This window comes from Drosophila arizonae, chromosome X, assembly GCF_054131065.1.
Source record: "Drosophila arizonae isolate 15081-1271.41 chromosome X, UAZ_ARI_1.0, whole genome shotgun sequence".
Classification (NCBI taxonomy): Eukaryota; Metazoa; Arthropoda; class Insecta; order Diptera; family Drosophilidae; genus Drosophila; species Drosophila arizonae.
In genome coordinates this window covers 31,117,478-31,135,238 of record NC_142927.1, presented here as the reverse complement: position 1 = coordinate 31,135,238, position 17,761 = coordinate 31,117,478, and the positions used below count along the sequence as shown (strand labels likewise).

The 17,761-nt window shown below is 39.9% G+C and overlaps 1 protein-coding gene across 5 annotated transcripts in view; it reads right to left on the bottom strand.

The window, feature by feature from the left end:
* Positions 1-17,761, bottom strand: part of Mnr (Membrane-bound Notch regulator) — a 108,127-nt gene that overhangs the window by 75,034 nt on the left and 15,332 nt on the right. Inside the window, exon 2 of one of the 5 annotated variants that reach the window (XM_089474018.1) lies at positions 1,201-1,264. The exons of the other annotated variants lie outside the window; for them this stretch is intronic. The gene's annotated coding sequence lies outside the window, so the exon portion shown is untranslated. The remainder of the gene's footprint in view (positions 1-1,200; positions 1,265-17,761) is intronic. 5 annotated transcript variants of the gene reach the window in all.

Genomic DNA, 17,761 nt, shown 5'->3' with positions numbered 1-17,761 from the left:
ATTACAAAATCTTTGTATCCGTTAACTTGATATACAACGCAAATTTGAAGTCTCCAGGTCTAAAAGTGCTCAAATTAGACTGAAAAAAGCAAGTCGATTTTTCGATTATTCTCGATCAAAAAGTTATCGGATGATTTATCGAAAAAATATAATAAACTTGTACTGCCTATAGTATACACGAATATGCATGCTAAAATTTAGCTCTCTAGCTCTTATATCTTCTGAGATCGGTTTGCTCATACAGACGGACGGACGGACAGACGGACAGGGCTATATCGACTCAGCTCGTCGTGCTGATCAAGAATGTACATATATATTTTATGGAGTCTGCGAAGTCAGAAGGAATCTGCCTGTTACATACATACTTTTCACAAAACCATTATACCCTGATTTCCCATTTTCAATGGGTTCAGGGTATAAAAAAATTTAAGTCATAACTTGCAATCCCCGCCTACTGTTAGCTGCTAACATTATGCCAACTCTGCCATTCTCTCTCTCTCACTCTCTCAATCCCTCTCTACCACTCTTCCTCCATGCTCCTTCCTCTATCACTCTCGCTCTTGACCAGTGTCGCTGTGTCAGAATATTAATCTTGGCCAAGTTAAAAGCAAAACACTTGCGCCCACTGCGTTATATTGTTCTTCTTGGCGCTGTTGCTGCTGTTGTTTTTGTTACTGTTGCTATTGTTGGCCGCAGCTGCCAAGAGTGCGACAAAAGTCCAAGTCCAAGTCTTCGTCTTAGTCGAAGTGCCCACTGGCGCCTGTCAACGGCCACCAAATGGCAGCCGACTTCAACAGCTCGACGAGCTCGACGCAAAAAAATAAAAGAATGAAAGAAAGAAAGCAACTAAAGCATAATCACAGGCATCGTTGGCTGCTGTTGTGTCCTCTACCTCTACCTTTCCAGCTACCTATCAGCGCTCCCCTCCACTCCATCTAGCGCCTTCCTTTTCTTGTAGTGGTCGCCGCTGTCTTAGCATTTAAGTGGACCGGCATTAAGCTATTAGCATAATTTTTGTGCATTATCATTACAACTCCCAAGTAGCAAAAACACAATTTCTATACGGACATAAGAGATGACAAAAACGAGTATGAAAAGAAAAGCAACAACAACCAAAGTAAGCCCCAGATGATTCCATTTATCATTGGCATATTTGTTGTTGCCGCCTTTCTTTTTTTCGCATCAAAAATTCACTCTTACCCGAAAAAAGCTAACTTCAAAGCTTCAGGCGTTGGCAACCAGGTAAGAGAATAACTGCACTCACCTGCAATGAAATTGAAAAAAGAAGAAAGTTTGAAAATGTAAAAATGCCAAAACTCATGCCCTTTGAAGATGACAAATGGAAGCCCATTAATATTAGATGCATCAAATATTAAATTAGATCGTGTATTCGTCACATAACTGACTGCCAAACTACTGGAACAAAAGTATTCCACGAAGAATCAGCAGATAAACTATTCAATTGCATTTTAAATAAATAAAATATTTGTCCTGCGGCTACATACATAGTACAACCAACCATATATAGTGCTACTAAGAGCAAATAACCTTTTACAACTGGCGGATAAGAATGAAATATGCAATTCATATAAACTGACTAACCCTAAGCCCGTTAAAATTGGGAAATTAGGGTATAATGGTTTTGCTAAAATGTATGTAACAGACAGAAGTAGGCTTGACAGATCCCATAAAGTATAGGTATTTTTGATCAGACGACGAACTGAACTATATGATTGAGATATCGAGATTGTTTCTAAAAATCGATACCTACTGTCGTGTTTAAGGGACTATATATCTTATATCTTTAGAGCTAGACTCTCCACATATAAAACATAGAGTCGTATTTATTTTATAGAATTTAGATTTTTTCATTTTGTAAATAGGTATGATTTGGAAAATACACACATTTCTATATTTTTTATACCCTGAACCCATTTTCAATGGGAAATCAGGGTATAATAGCTTTGTTGAAATGTATGTAACAGGCAGAAGGAGGCGTGGCAGACCCCACAAAATATATGTATATATTCTTGATCAGGGTGACGAGCTGAGTCGCTTTGGCCCTGTCCGTCTGTCTGTCTGTCCGTCTGTCCGTATGTTTGAACGCGTCGATTTCAGAAGATATAAGAGCTAGAGACATCAAATTTTTTTTTTTAATGTAGAAAAAAAGTGGAAGTGGAAAAAAGCTAACTCGTCTGTTGTGGATTATAACTAATTTTGCCAAGTTGTGCCAAAAAAAATTATATGTCATTATAGTGCCAAGTGTATATAAACTAATGTAAAAAAAATGTTTTGCTCCATTCTGCTCCGATTTGTATATATCCCTAATATTGTTGCTGTGATTGAATTCGCCAATGAGCAACTGCTTGAGATCTACATACAAAACACTTGCCGCGCAAGTGCCGTTTCGGGTTGGATTTATGATAAACTGAAAGAATTCGACCTAAGCCCGAAGAAAAAGGATGAAATCAGCACCAATGTGAAAAGCTTTCACCATTACATACAAAAAAACTTGGCAAAATGTAATATAGGTATGTCCAGATTTAAGACAAAACAAAAAGGCTATTGTCCAATATGGCTATAACAATAAGTTCATTTTTATCTTCAAATCCTAAACCTTCAACATCAAAACCAGTTGGACGCCTACCCATTGAATATGTTAATGCCGCCAGCAGAGAGCTCTGGTACCCGATTTAGCTGTAAATGCATTATTATTATTATTTTTTTTTTTATTATAGCTTATTAATATTAAGGATAAGAGTTAAACAAATGAATTCATTTGTTGAATTTAATGAGTGATAGCAATATTAATTACCGTAAAGTATCAATAAGAGGAAACCAATATCATAAGGGCGGCTAGGGAAGGCGTGGTCAGATCGATCTGAAACTTAGATATATTTATGTGTGCATCGACACTATCATATGTACCAAATTTCAAAAAAACCTTGCTTTAATGGCAATGCATTATCTACATAAATAAATATAGGCACTTAGTAGTAGTAATAGCAGTAGTATACTAGCTAGTACATTTTTGCAATCAGCGATGCCTTTTGCCAACGTTGAGTTACGGAATAGATGGTCTTTCAGCAATATTTGAGCAAAGTTTTAGAAAAGTAGAGTTTCTTTGAGGATTTGCCGACAAATCAAAATCAAAATCGAAATCGATACTATTCAAATCTCAATTACGGTAATCAGCCTGGATAGGTAAATTGCATTTTAAGCAAGACGCTTATCCTGCTGGTAAATATCTAGCAACAGCTTGTTCTGTTGTGCTTTTGACTCTATAGAAAACATAAATTTAATTTCATAATTGAATTGGATTTCATTTCGTTTCGAGCTTTGATGTCAGCTAGGTTTACGTTGGAGTTGGGATTGGAGTGGGTTTATTTGTGTTGGTGCTTGGACAATTTAAAACTTATTTTAGCCAGCCACGCTGTAAATATTTATAAATCTCATCTCGTCTCTGTGCGAATTGTTTTTTTTTTTTTTTTTTTTTTTTTTTTTTTTTTTTTTGGGTACTCGCTGCCCCATTCGCAAAATGTCATTAAATTTGTAATTTTTGAAATGGAAGCCAAAGACTGCAATTGCAATTCTTGTTGTTTTTTTTCACTCTCTCTCTCTCTCTCTCTCTCTCTCTCTCTTTGTTTTACTTCCAATTTATTTATTTAGTTCTATTTGTGTTGTTCTTTTTCATTTGCTGAGAGTGTGTGTATCTGCGGCTTTTTGCATGTGTTGTGGCAGGCACTGAGCGGAGCTGAGTGTCTGATTGAGGTGGCGCCAACATTTAATTGCCCAGCCAGAATAGAGGCAACTCCGGCGGCAGCTCGTACAGCAACCTGTTCGGCTGTTCTTTGGGCCTTACTTCGGCAGACAGCCACTAAGCTAGCCACAGGACACGGATACATACGCAAGCACACACATAGTAGTTGGCCAAAAAGAAGCTGGCCAGCTAGTTCTGTCTAAGCCGCAAAAAGCGTACCACACTCACTCGTCGCTTGGCCCAACTAATCCGACTCGAAAATTTATTTGCTTAATTTCATTTTGTAGGCAAGCCCCACGAGAGGAACAGCCCGAGATCGAGAGCGAAAGCGAGAGTGAGATAGAGAGAGAGATGCGTCTTGTGGGCGTGCGATAATCCTCGCAATAAGCTCTCCACATTTGCCACATCCTTTGGCAGCTGCTGCAACGCCCTGGACTGGACGTACTGGACTGGATTGGCAAATCATAAATCGCTTTAAATGCGCTTTAATTATAATTCGCTACAGCTCTCAACTTAGCCACTCTCTCACTCCTCATCGAGCACTATGCGCGCATTAATTTTGATGAAAGAAACCCTCCAGTCCCCAAAAAGACTTTACAACACAAGTCGGGCGAAATTCCTGCCTTCGTTTCAATTAATTTCCGCGACATTGATGCGTCCTGTCGTCGTTCTTGTTGTCGTCTTGTCGTCTTTAGCTTGTGAAGAAAACCAACACAGACAGACACACACACGCACACGGTCTCTGCTCACCATCCCGCCGTCTCTCTCTTTCTCTCGCTTTCTCTATGCATAAGCATGTGCTCGCCTCTTTCCACCAAAAGAAAAAACATTTTTGCATGCGCTTTTTAATTAATTTAAAGTTATTTTGCTTGACATCCTCGTCAAGCCGAGCTCCCGCCTCCTTCAACTCTCCTCCGTTCGTCTCACTAGCGGTTCAGCAGCGCCTGAATGTCCTGCGGCTGCTGCAGCGCTTTATTAAATCTGCCTGCATGGTGTTTAAATTGAAATCCGTCGCTGTCGTTGCTCAAACAATTTTATAAATAAATAAATAAATCACATTGTATCGCATAGCAGTGCAGTCAGTAGCAACTACTTTTTTATCTACTTTTTCGAATTCAATTGTGCATTTTAGTGTGCTAAAACAAAGAAACAAACATACATATACATAAACACATATGCACAGAAAAAGTGCTTCACATTTGCCTTGGCTCGGAATCACACACATACACTTATATGTATATATACATACATATGTATGTATACAGATGAAATAGCTGGCTGAGTGAATGACTGACTGAGTGACTGAAATATTGACTGACGGACTAACTGACTGATTGATTGACTGATAAACTGGCTGACTGACTGACTGGCTTTTAGAAAAGCCTATTATTAAGAATGTAAGCTAAATCAGTCGCTATTCGGAATGACGATCAGTAAAGCATAGATCACCGTAGCTCACACAGATTGTTATGTTTGCTGGCTAATCACAAACCATATGCCGAAAACTTGTTGACCTTTTAATAAACGTTAGCTATTCAAAGTCTAATCTCTACATAATTGTTGACCGATTTCACCGGCGTAAGTGATATGTTTGAATTGATTGGAATTACTGAGAAGCCTATCTTTTGCTGCTTGGGGGCTAGTTCAAATTTTCATCATAGGTAAATATCGTCACTTTTATTTTATTTACTTATTTGTATTTTATGTCTTTTGCAATTCATAAAAGTTAGTATTGTCCAATTGAGTATATTTACATCTCTGGATTGCACTGATAATCGGGAGTTTTTATTATCAGTTGATTCAAGAACTCATAACAGATCAGGCTTCATATCCGTGTATATACATACATATATGTATGTATACCCATTTAGTATTAATGTATCCATATAATAACAAGTAAGAAAGCTCTAGTCGGGACTGCTCGACTACGAGATCCCCTGAACCCTTGGATTTCAATAATTTGTTATTTCAATAATTTTTCGCGTCATTCTGCTTACACAAGAAAAGCACACACAGGCATGCAAGCATAAACACGCATGGACTGCAGTGTAGGCTTACTATGGGAAGTCAATTGTTTAATAACTTTTCTTGTCGATGGACTATCTCTATGAAACTTGTAGATCATTATGATAACATATCATATCAAATGCATGCTTGTGCCAAAGCACAAGTCTCTAGTATTTGAAATACGCCTTTTACAAATATGTGGGCGAGTGGGTGGAAGGGGTGGGGGTTAAATTACAACAAATATCGACATTATATAAAATACATCTAAGTCTAAATTTAAAGTTTGGAGACTGTGGCTCTAAAAATATAGGAGATATACATAATTAAATAACTAGTTTTCGATAAAGTTTTTAATCGATAACAAAATATTGGAGGTAGTTATCGTTTGTTGGAGAAAAACTTGCAAATGCGCGTGATATACACGAGCCTAGGAAAACAAATTTCAAGTCTCTAGCTCTTATATCTTCTGAGATCGACGCGTTCATACATACGGACGGACAGACAGACGGATAGGGCTAAAAGACTCAGCTCGTCGGCCCATACATACTTTTAACAAAACCATTATACCCTGATTTCCCATTTTCAAATGGGTTCAGAGTATAAAAAGTCCATTCCTCAATCCCAAGTATCACAATAATTATGAAATCGACTTGCTTAAAGCCCATTTCGGCTTTAATTTCCAAGCTGAGTGTCTTTTTGTTGTTTGCCAAAAGAAAATTTGGACATGGAGTTCATGAGTTTTGCATTGGGTCCTGAAACGGCTTCTGTTGCCTGTTTGCAAAGTTTACAATTTGTCTTGTTTTTTTTTTTCTTTTTTCTTTGCTGTCGTTGTTGTTGTTGTTGTGCTGTGCACTTTTGCCGGCTGCTTTGTGTATTTGTGTTTGTTAGTCTGTTTGTTAAATGTCAACATGCAAGGCATATGAGCAGCTGACTGAAGTGCAATGTGCAGCCAAATGTGAGAGCCTAGTCCTAGACCCGTTGGCTTCGGCTTCGGCTTCGGCTTTGGCTTTGGCTTTGGTTTAGGCTTAGGCCTGTGCCTGTGCCTTTGCTTTTGCCCAGTCCTTGATTTGCCTTCATTAGCCTTTGGCAGTATGTCAGAGTCACTGAACATGTGTATGTGTGTGTGCGAGTATGTGTTGTGTGCCAAACAAAGAGCCTTTTATATATGCGCACTTATGTAGCGCAAAGAACAAGCAGCAGCAGCAGGCCATGTGGCATTGACTTTAGTCTATTCCCGTACCCCCCACACTGCACTCCACTTAACTGTGCCCCACTGCCTTGCACTCCACTCGAATCTGTAATATTGATTGTGCCAAATGCGAGCCCAGACAGCGACTTGTTTTAATAACTGTCACTTGCCGCATACAACTCTATATAGCCAGATAGACATGCCTGGGACTAACATATTAAAGCTCCAGCTGCAGCAGCAGCAGCAGGCAAATTCAATTTGGATGCAACAGCGACTGCAGCGGTGCAGCTGCAGATGGCAGTAATCAGGCATCTAGCATCAGGCATCAGGCATCAGGCATCAGGCAACAGGCAACAAGCAACAGGACTCAAGCAACTGGATTCGGGCCTTCAAAATAGCTTCTTGTTGCTGCCAGTTGGCATGTGTCAGTCATATGGCGCGACGGGCGGTGTTGCGGGTGGGCTATACGGTTAGACGTTTTAAGAAGCCAAACAAAATGCCGTCGACGGCACACGTTTAAACATAATAATTCTCAATTTCGTCAGCGATATCAATGGCAGCAGGAGCACCACAGCCAGCAGCAGTGGCAGAAACAGGAGCTAGTGCTGTCTGCTCACGCCACAGGAAAACCATGCAGAGACATCAAAATAAACTGACATTTTTTGCTGCTTCCTCCAACTTTACATTTCTTTTTCTATTTTAGCTTTTTCATTCTTTTTTTTTTTTGTGCAAAATTGAGCACACGAAAGGCAAAATAAGCCAAAAGCTAGAAGAAGAAAAAGAACGAGAAAATAGAAAACAGAAAATAAGGCTCAAACGACATGCGGAAATCATGTCACATGAGCAGCAGCATCAGGGCCACAGAATAGTGAACGAAAAAGCAGCCAACAAAGACTCGACGCTCAGATACCCTACAAAAAGAATAAGTTAAATAACAGTAAATAAGCTTCATATAACCCAACATTAAGAAGATCTTCAAAGGAAATAAACTTCATATACAAATGAATTAATATAATATGGAAATTAAATGGCTGCTCTCTTTTATAATCTTATAATAATATACCCCTCTCAATGGATTTAAGAATTGCAACAAAAAAACACGCAACGTCTGGCAAAGGATAACGGGAGAGCGCGAATAAATTGCAACACACACACACATGCCGCTGTGCGAACAACAACAAGAATAGAAAACAAGTAAAAAGACTGCTCGACTAGGAAATACCCTGAACCCTCTAAGCTGATATTCTATTCATTCTGCACTTCTTTTATGCACACATACATACACACGCACGTATAATCACGCGCTCTGCTAACTGGGCAGTAACCAGCGACAGCGCTTGGGCTGCGCTGCAGTGTGAGCATTATTATTAGAATTTATTGGTTGAATAATTTCTCTTGTAGTGAGACTATCTTTATGAAACTTTCAGAGCGTGATTATAAAAGTAAAATGTGTGTACATTCAAAAGCACAAGTCTCTAGTATATGAAATGCGTTTATTACAAATTGGGGGTGGAGGGGCGTGGTATCCAAAATCAAAAAAAGGCAAATTAAAAGTCTCCAGGTCTAAAATTGTTCAAATTAGGCTGAAAAAACAAAGTCGATTTTCGATTATTCTCGATAAAAAAGTTATCGGATGAGCTATCGAGAAAATATGATAAACTGTACTGCTTATGGTATACCCGAGTATGCATGCTAAATTTCAGCTCTCTAGCTCTTATATCTTCTGAGATCGGTTTGCTCATACGGACGGACGGACGGACAGACAGACGGACAGAGCTATGTATATCGACTCAGCTCGTCGTCCTGATCAAGAATATATATACTTTATGAGGTCTGCGATGATTCATTCTGCCTGTTACCTACTTTTCACAAAACCATTATACCCTGATTTCCCATTTTCAATGGGTTCAAGGTATAAAAAAATGGCAAGGGGAGGAGGATTGGGGGTCTACAACGCGAAATATGCAACTGCAAGTCGAACAATCTCATGTTAAAAGGAAACGAAAAGGGTGCAACGGCAATGACGCGACGACATTAGAGCCTGCACAGTGGCACCAAAGATTGAAAACAACACTTGAGAATGATATCATAAAACTTAAACTTGAAGTACTTATTTTTCTTTATTCTATCCCGACAACGATCAAATCTAATAGTCATACGAGAAAAAAACAATTATCATTTTTATTTTATATTACTCCATGTTTGTAATATTTTGTCTTGCTCATACCTATTAATATAATGATGTACTATTACCATAATATTAGGACTTGTGCAAATACAATATTTCTAATTATTATGAATAAGATTGATTAAGCTTATGAATAAAAGTTTTATTCCTATCTTGCGCTCAATCAAAGTGATACGGCTTTACATAACAATAAAATATGCTAGCTATAAACAATTTAATAACTTAACCAAATATATACCTTATGTGTCTCAACTTAACTTTAGATAGCATAAATGAAGAGTCCCTGCTGGAAATCTGTAGGAGCATCTAGTCAGAATATATCTTTTGTGACATGCGATTGGCTCGTTAAAGATTCAGTCCCATTTAATGATGCTGCGACCACTGTGCCCCGCTGGCAGCTGGTATTGCCATTATTTTAGTGCAACGGCTGTAATGTTTCAGAGGATCCCAACGTACACAACGGCAACGCGGTGATAAGAGCCAAAAGCGTTGCCATATCAATTTCCAATCGCCTGTATTAGTGCGGAATGTCAAGTGGCACGTGTTGGCGGAACGAGGTGGAGTGGAACAGAGTGCGGTAGCTGATGCGACTAGACAATGTACAAATCAACATGTCGAAACAATGAAATTCGACCTTTCAATCGTTTCATTTCTTTTTTTGAATAATTGATATGGGAGGGAGAGGGGGATATATATATAGAGAGAAAGAGAGAGAAACAGAAGCAATATATGTATGCATGCATGTATGAACATGCATGAATTGCTTGGCATTGGCGCAACTATTGTCAACTCATTTGGTTTCGGTTTGGCCCAGTTTCAAATTTGATTTATTTCCAAAATTTTATTGCCATTGCGGGCGCTCAGGCTCGACGATCGCCAGGTGGGTCAGGACCGACACCAACAGCAACAACAACAAATCACAACAACAAAAACAATTCCCTTTCAACTATTTCGCCAACTCAATAACAACCCATCTCGCTTTTTCCTCTGTGTTCCGGTAACTGTCACTGCATTATTGGAAATTTCTCGCAGCCCGAGCTGAATTTTCGGCAAATATTTGCATCTCTTTCGCTATTGCATTTGCCAATGTTGCTATGGTCATTTCATGCCGTTCTCAAAACTAAGCACCATATGCGAGCGAGAATTCTCCAAATACCACAAACCATCATATGTTTTAAGCCCAAGTTTATTTATTGTCACCTGAGCACACACACATACAATATATGTATACATCTATTGTAAAGGATATTGCTATCCATATAAAATATAGCTTAAAGTTAGTCAACCATCGATTTAAATTAATTGTGCGATACGAACGATATGCAACTCTATTCAATATTTGTGCAGCGAGCTATATATATATAAATAAATGTATTGTAAATCTTATGCAGTGTATGATCAGCAGATGTACTCTCAATTCCCACAAAGGCAAATACACTCTTCTCATCACAGACACGTTTCATGTCTGTTAGCAAGTGCAATTTGTTTATTAAAAAGCATTCGTACAGCGCGCAGAACTCGATGTGCAAATCGCTTTATCGGATATCACTCATACGAACCGTTGAACGACGGCCGCCACCCACTTGCACCCGCCCACTTGTGCATGCTTTTTTTGTGATCGAATTTCCACAAGACTTGAATTAATTAATGTCTGCTGATACACTTGATGCATGCAGTTAATCCATATCCGTGTCCGTATCCGTATCTATATCCGTTTCCAATTAATGCATTGGATAAAAACATGCGAGACGCGAATGTGGCACAAAGCAAAACATTTTGCGCTCATTAGTTGATCTGAATGGGAGGTGACTGATTGCGAGACTCATTGATTGATGAAAATCAATATGTCTGGAATGGGACATTGCATAAGATTTAAATGCTATTGAGAATCAATTATAAGTATATAAATTTTATATATTGAAGAAATGCAATGAGCTTCCAATGAGAACTTCCAATTTGACATCGATTTCCATAAATGTCTGATTGCCTATATAAGCTCATCTGTCGGTATGATAATGATTAGATAATAATTACCGACTCTTCCCCTTAAACTCTTTAAATTTCCTGCTCAAAGTCAAGTTTGGGTAGGCTCAATTAACAGGTAGATCAGCTCCAAACTCCAGCTGCATTTTTAGGATTCGCTAATTTTCATCTACAGCTTCTAGCGCTAATTAGGCTTAGAAAAAAGAATAAACGATAGAAAAACTGCTGCCTGCGGAAAAGGTCAAAGCATAAATCAAGACGTGCTCCAGTTCCAAGGACCACGAGCAGGGGCCCAGCGCAAGGGCGGGGCGGTGCAATTGCATGAAACGCCCGGGCGCGTTTCGGAGTGTGGCACAATAAATTAGTTGTTGGTGCTCCTCTTGTTATTTATTTTTATTTTACTTTGCGTTTTGGCACTTTTTTATTTTGAGGGTGCTGTGCGGCTGAAAACTAGATCTAAACGTGTATTAGTCAACGCTGACGCTGTTTGTGACTGGCCCTGGCCTGGGACCAGGCCGAGAGCTGCCATGTGACACAATTTTGCAGCCTCGGTTGGCTTTGGTTTGGGTTTCGGTTTTGGTCAGGTCAGAAGGGATGGCAGCACAGATGCACAATGTATTTCAAGTGGAGTGAGCGCAAATAAAATTAAAAACAAGACGCGCAAAACAAAAATATGGCAACGCTGCGGCGCCGACCTCGTTTTGGTCTGGCCACAATGGATAAACGAGTCGAGGAGCGGCGAAAGTTCCAAATGGCGCGACTTGTTTTTCCACTTTTGGACCCTGTCCGTCTCACTTTCTGTCTCTCTGTCCCTCTGACTATCCGTCTGCCTGTCTGCCGCTGCCAACACTTGGCGACCTCTGCTGCTGGCGTTGCCATTTTGTCATTGTTTGCATTTGGCGCGCGCTTTTGTTTTATGCCCATCTACAAAAACAACAACAGTGGGCAATCTGTATCAAGTAGAAAATGTTGCAGTCAAGAGGGCGAAAACAGCGAAGACCTAGACGGACATAGATTGAGAGAAAGATAGGGAGGGTTGGAGTAAGCGAACGGCAGACAGGTAAAGATTCCCTTAAATTTACTATTCACAGGCAAGAAATCTGTTTAGAAATACAAGATAAGTGTATTGTAAAATTTGGAGACTCTAGCTCTAAAGATGTGCGAGATATAATTGCATTATTGATTTTTATAAGTGTTTTAAACGATAACCCCATAACATTAGTGAATATCGATTTTTGAAAACATACATTCAGCTCTGCAATTCACAAACCCAATTCGGGCATTATTGAGCTACTGCAACAACAGCAGCGACAAGCCCAGCAAGCAAACGTCATGACCAGCCTTATGGCTCTCATCGCAAAACTCAGCTCCAAATAATGGCGCTACGCATGGGCATATGGAAGGCTAATGGCCTGAGCAAAAAAATCTCATGAATTAGACGCCTTCCTATCCCAAAAGAACAGTGATATTATTCCAATTGCAGAAACACATGACTGCCCCACGCTACAAATGTTAGGATTTGAAAAATATCTTACTCATGGTGGTGGAACAGACAATTTTGGAGGACCTTCGCTGCTTATCCATTCAACTCTAGCACATACACTATCGATTCAATTCTCCAACGCCACACTTCAGTTGTCTGCCATTAGCCTTCCTACATCAATTGGCGAAACTGAAACCGCATCGGTATATTGCCCACCAAATGCAGATCTTCGCATGCAAGACATCGCTTGTCCGCCAAAAAAAGAAGAAAACTCTAATTGGAGGCGACTGGAATGGTTGGCACCCATTTTGGGTAATATTCGACGCAATTCAAAATGCATAATACTCTATCTTAGCTACGGGAGGCCCCACACGCTAGCCAATAAACGGACATTATCCCTCTGCAATTGACTTTCTGATCTACGAAGGAATCAGTGACAGACTCTTGAGCATTGAAGAATGCCTCGACTTATCTTCGGACTATCTTCCGCTGATAGTCAGTGGTCACGCTCAGTCACAACCTTTTCAGACTACGCATTCTGCTCGCAAGATCGAATATAGCAATCTTCAAGCTCACTCTACACTCCTCACTGCATCCGGAAATAGAGTACGCAGCAAATAGAATGCAAGATGCCATGGCAGAGGCCGCACTGCTAGCCGCAACCGGCTGCTCATAGTCGAAATCGCTCGCACTACAGCATTCCTCTCACCCCGCATGTTTAAAATCTGCTCGAATACAAACGATAAGCAAGGAGCCAATGGATCAGAACACGAACAGCCAGCGACAAAAGCAGATGCAACGAAGCCACCACACAGCTCAAAGTTGCCCTGGCCCAGATGCAATGCACGCGCATTAGAGAGGCCTTACGTCTTCTCCCCATCCTGAGCGCTACGAATGAGAGGCTTACCGGAGACGAAGCGCAGGCCAAAGCCTTTGCTAATCACCTCCACGAGCAATTCTCCCCGCTGCAAGCAACCGATCCAGCCGACTTAGGCTGATGTCAGAGTGTCCGCGATAAGCGATGCGATGCTATAAGCGATAATTATCGCAGCGATCTGCAAAGCGACGACATGACATAGTGAAAGCTATCCTCAAAGAGAGAAACATTGCGAGTATTCAAATTGTAGTTATTGCAAGTGTTCAAATTTTAGTCTCAGTTTCAATGTTTTCATGAAAAAAAAAACAACGGGATCCATCCAATGCTATCAAAACTTTTGATTATTGACAGTTCACGTACAATTGAGAGCAAATACATATATAAAAATATAAATAGTTTTGAATCAAACTGTTATTAAAGCTTGAATTGCGAAAAAGAACATACTCCACTGACTGACCAACGGTTATTTAAGCTCAGAGCGCGACAAAAACACATGTATCAGAAAAGCGTTATCATGCGATAAAGAAAGCGATTCAGGAATGCTTTCTCGCAACTCGCTTTACTTGTCGCTTTGGCTCTCTTCTAGCTTCGCTTGCACTCTGACATGTTTTAAGCGATTTCATGTAAATCTGCATGTAGAGCTTTCTCGCATATAGTCGCTCAATATTACCGCATCGCTTATCGCGGTCACTCTGACATCAGCCTTAAAAAGCATCAGAAGAATCGTGAGCTCTCCTATCCCAGAAGGTATTCCCATAGAAGCATGCACAAAGGCAGAGGTTCTCAGCCTGATAAAAGCAGTAAAAGACAAAAAAGCGCCGGAATAGATGGCAAAGCTCTCAGGGCACTGTCATCTATAGACTAATTCGTAGTACTAAACAGCGCCATCCTTTGCATTCAACACTTTTAGTCCTACTGGAAACGTGCTGAGATAATCATGATCCCGAAATCTGGAAAACCGGAAAGGAAATTGCTTCCAAAATATTCGAAAGAATATTGTTGCGAAGAGTTCTCTATGAGCTGAGTTAAAGCAACAAAATACGAGAACATAAATTCGGCTTGAGGAGACAGCAGGGTACGCCAGAGCAAGTACATCGAGTTGACAACCACATTCTCCTCGTGTTTGAAAATAAGGAATACTGTTCTTCAATCATTCTTGATGTTAAGCAGACATTCTATCGGGTTTAGCATCTGGGTCTGCTTAACAAGAGATAGAGCCCTACCTGACTCCCTCTTTAAGATGATGGCCTCCTACCTGTCAGGAAGAAGCTTCCACGTCCTAGAAGGACAGACAACATCGTCGAGTCGACCAGTCAAAGCCCCAAGGTAGCGTGTTTGAACGCTGACATGACCTCCCTTATAGAGACGTACGTAGACGAAACCGCCATACTGAGTCACAAATAGTCGCCCAAGTAGCCTCTGGTCCGATGCAAATATACGGCACTACTTCAATCGGTGCACCGCGGTGGCTAATTCTCTGGCATTCGGTATTAACGTGCAAAAATCTACTCTTATCATTTTTGCAACTAGGAAGGGAGACTGCCACGAAGTGACTCTCGGAGCTCCTCTACCAAGACAAGTATCTGGGAGTCGTACTAGATAAGAGACTGACCTATGGCCTGCAGATATGTGAGACAGTCAAAAAGTGCAAGCTCAAATTTCACAAAGTCCTTAGTACAAGGTATGCGGACAGAATATTCGCCCACCCAAACCAGCTTGCCGCCAATCACCAAGTCACTCAACAGAAGTCTGAGAAAATCGACTCAGCTCGTCGCCCTGATCAAGAATATATATACTTTGTGGGATGTGCCACGCCTCCTGCTGCCTGTTACATGCATTTCAACAAAACCAATATACCCTGATTTCCCATTTTGAATGGATCGACGCGTTCAGACAAAGGGAAATAGTGGCAGACGAATTGACAGAGCTAATTCGACTCTGCTTTCTCACTCTCTCTCTCTCTCTCTCTCTCTCTATATATATATATATATATATATATATATATATATATATATATATATATATATATATATATATATCTTTCTCACTCTGTCTGTCTCCCTCTCTTTCTCACTCTCTTTCACAGTTTCTCACTTTCTCTCAATTTCTATCTTTCTCTCTCCCTCTCACTCACTTTTTCTGTTTTACTTTTTCCTCTCTAACGCACTCTTTCTTTCTTTCTCTCCCTCTCTCTTTCTCACTCTCTTTCTCTCCCGCTATTCCTCTCCATCTATCTCTCTCGCTGTCTCTCACTCTTTCCCACTCTCTCTCTCTCTCCCTACATTTGTACATTTACACTAAGTACATAGATTCGGCTCTAATCTCAAACTGTAATATTTTGTGCCTTGACAAGCAGTATTCAAATATTTGACCCAACCATTGTTAACGTCACGTTTTATTAGATAACGGCCGAAAGAAATGAATGAATTGAAATAATAATCCAACCAAAGTTTATATATTGTATATACAGTTTTAAAACTTAAATCACTTCCTGAACAATGTGAATTCTATCTGTAAAAAATATAGTAGTCATAAAAGTTGACTTAATCTAACGAAAGCAAATGAGCTTCTGTAGATAACTGATTCAGTTCTAGTTTACAGAGTTTCTAAGAGAAACTGCCGAACTGCCCTTTGATTAATTACATTTGCAGTGATATAATCTGATAAACTAATTAGATAAGTTAATAGTCGGGCTCAGCAGTCAATGTAATTTCTCTCGAATGGCAGTCCCTGGACAAAAGCACAAAGTTCACCGAATGATGTTGGCCTGTGTAAATGTAAATGCGAATTACAAATGATTTTGGAGAACATAATTAAGCATAGCATGCCTGAGCGATTGAACAGTTAATGGCCAAAAGATAACTGTCAGCAAGGAGTCTTGGTAAACGCAACTTGAGCGCTGTCAGGCGGTTCTTGCCATATTCTGTCTACCAGGCTGTCAAGGCTGCCAGCTAATGCGGTCAAATGGAAATTGAATGCAGTTAAATGCTGCTGCTGCTGCTGCAGCAGCTGATGGCGTTGATGTCGACGCAAGCGGAAGTTGTGCAAAATTTAAAACGGAAGTCAATTGTCAGGCAGCCAGCGCAATGGTTGACGCCGCCGTCGAGCCGGAAGCAGCAGCTGCGGCGCTGTCATTGGACGCCATTTTGGTTATATCAAATACCCACACAAACACACACACACATACTCTTGTATACGCGAAGTGTTTATTTTTTTATTTTAAATTTTATATCCCGTTTTTTTTTTTTTTTTTTTTTTTTTTTTGCCAAAAAGGCTTTTTTTATTGAGTTATTGGCGCATTCATTTGCCATACGCCGCATACAAGATTTATGCCCGCCATGTGTCATGTGGCTAAAACAAACAGCCAGCCAGACGACCAGTCAGCCAACCAGCTGGCCAGAAAGCGGACCCCAAATTGTTTAAAAGCACTGACAACAACATTGCTATGCAAATATGTTTCTCTGTTCCTCTCCCGCTCTTTCTCTCTCTCTCTCTCTCTCTCTCTCTCTCTCTACCTTTGTCTGTGTCTCGCTGGTCATTTCCTTTTTATTTAGTTTTGGAACATTTCATTTTTTGCATACGTAATTGGATGTACGGTCAACCGGCACGTCTGTCTATAGTTCTGGATATATTCGGCGCGAAAATTTGCCATGATTTAATCGCCCTCTGCAGTAGGCTGTAATGGGAACGTGTGAATAGTATTATGCAACATTTCCGCCTATTGCCAATTTCAATCAAATATCAAAATTAAAAAAAAAAAAAAAAAAAAAAAACATGGCATTTCAATTGATGTGCATAATTGGAGAGATGAATTTACAAACCAAATGAGTTCAAACTATTCATGTTCTATCTTCCTCTTTTTTTTTTTTTTTTTTTTTGTTATTGTTTTATAGTTTGTATAAGAGCAGAATGCAATGGACTCACGATTGACTGATGATTTCTAATGCAAAAAAGAATACTAGTTTCAGAAGGGTATAAGACTTGGCAACTGACATAAAACCTAATCTTGATCTGAAGCAGAAGCTGAGGCGACCGATATCTATGGATATGAACTTCTACATGGTAGCCAACTAGAGCTTATGCCAATTGATCGATATCTTTTACATTTCGATAAATTCGATAGAAAGTTGAGTCAGCGATGCTCGAGGCTTTTTACCTATATGGTTTTAGATATGGTTATCATACTCATATAGTCCCCATATACATGTATGTATATGATAAAAATTATATATTATATAATCATGTATAATGTATGAATATATTATGTTAAAGGG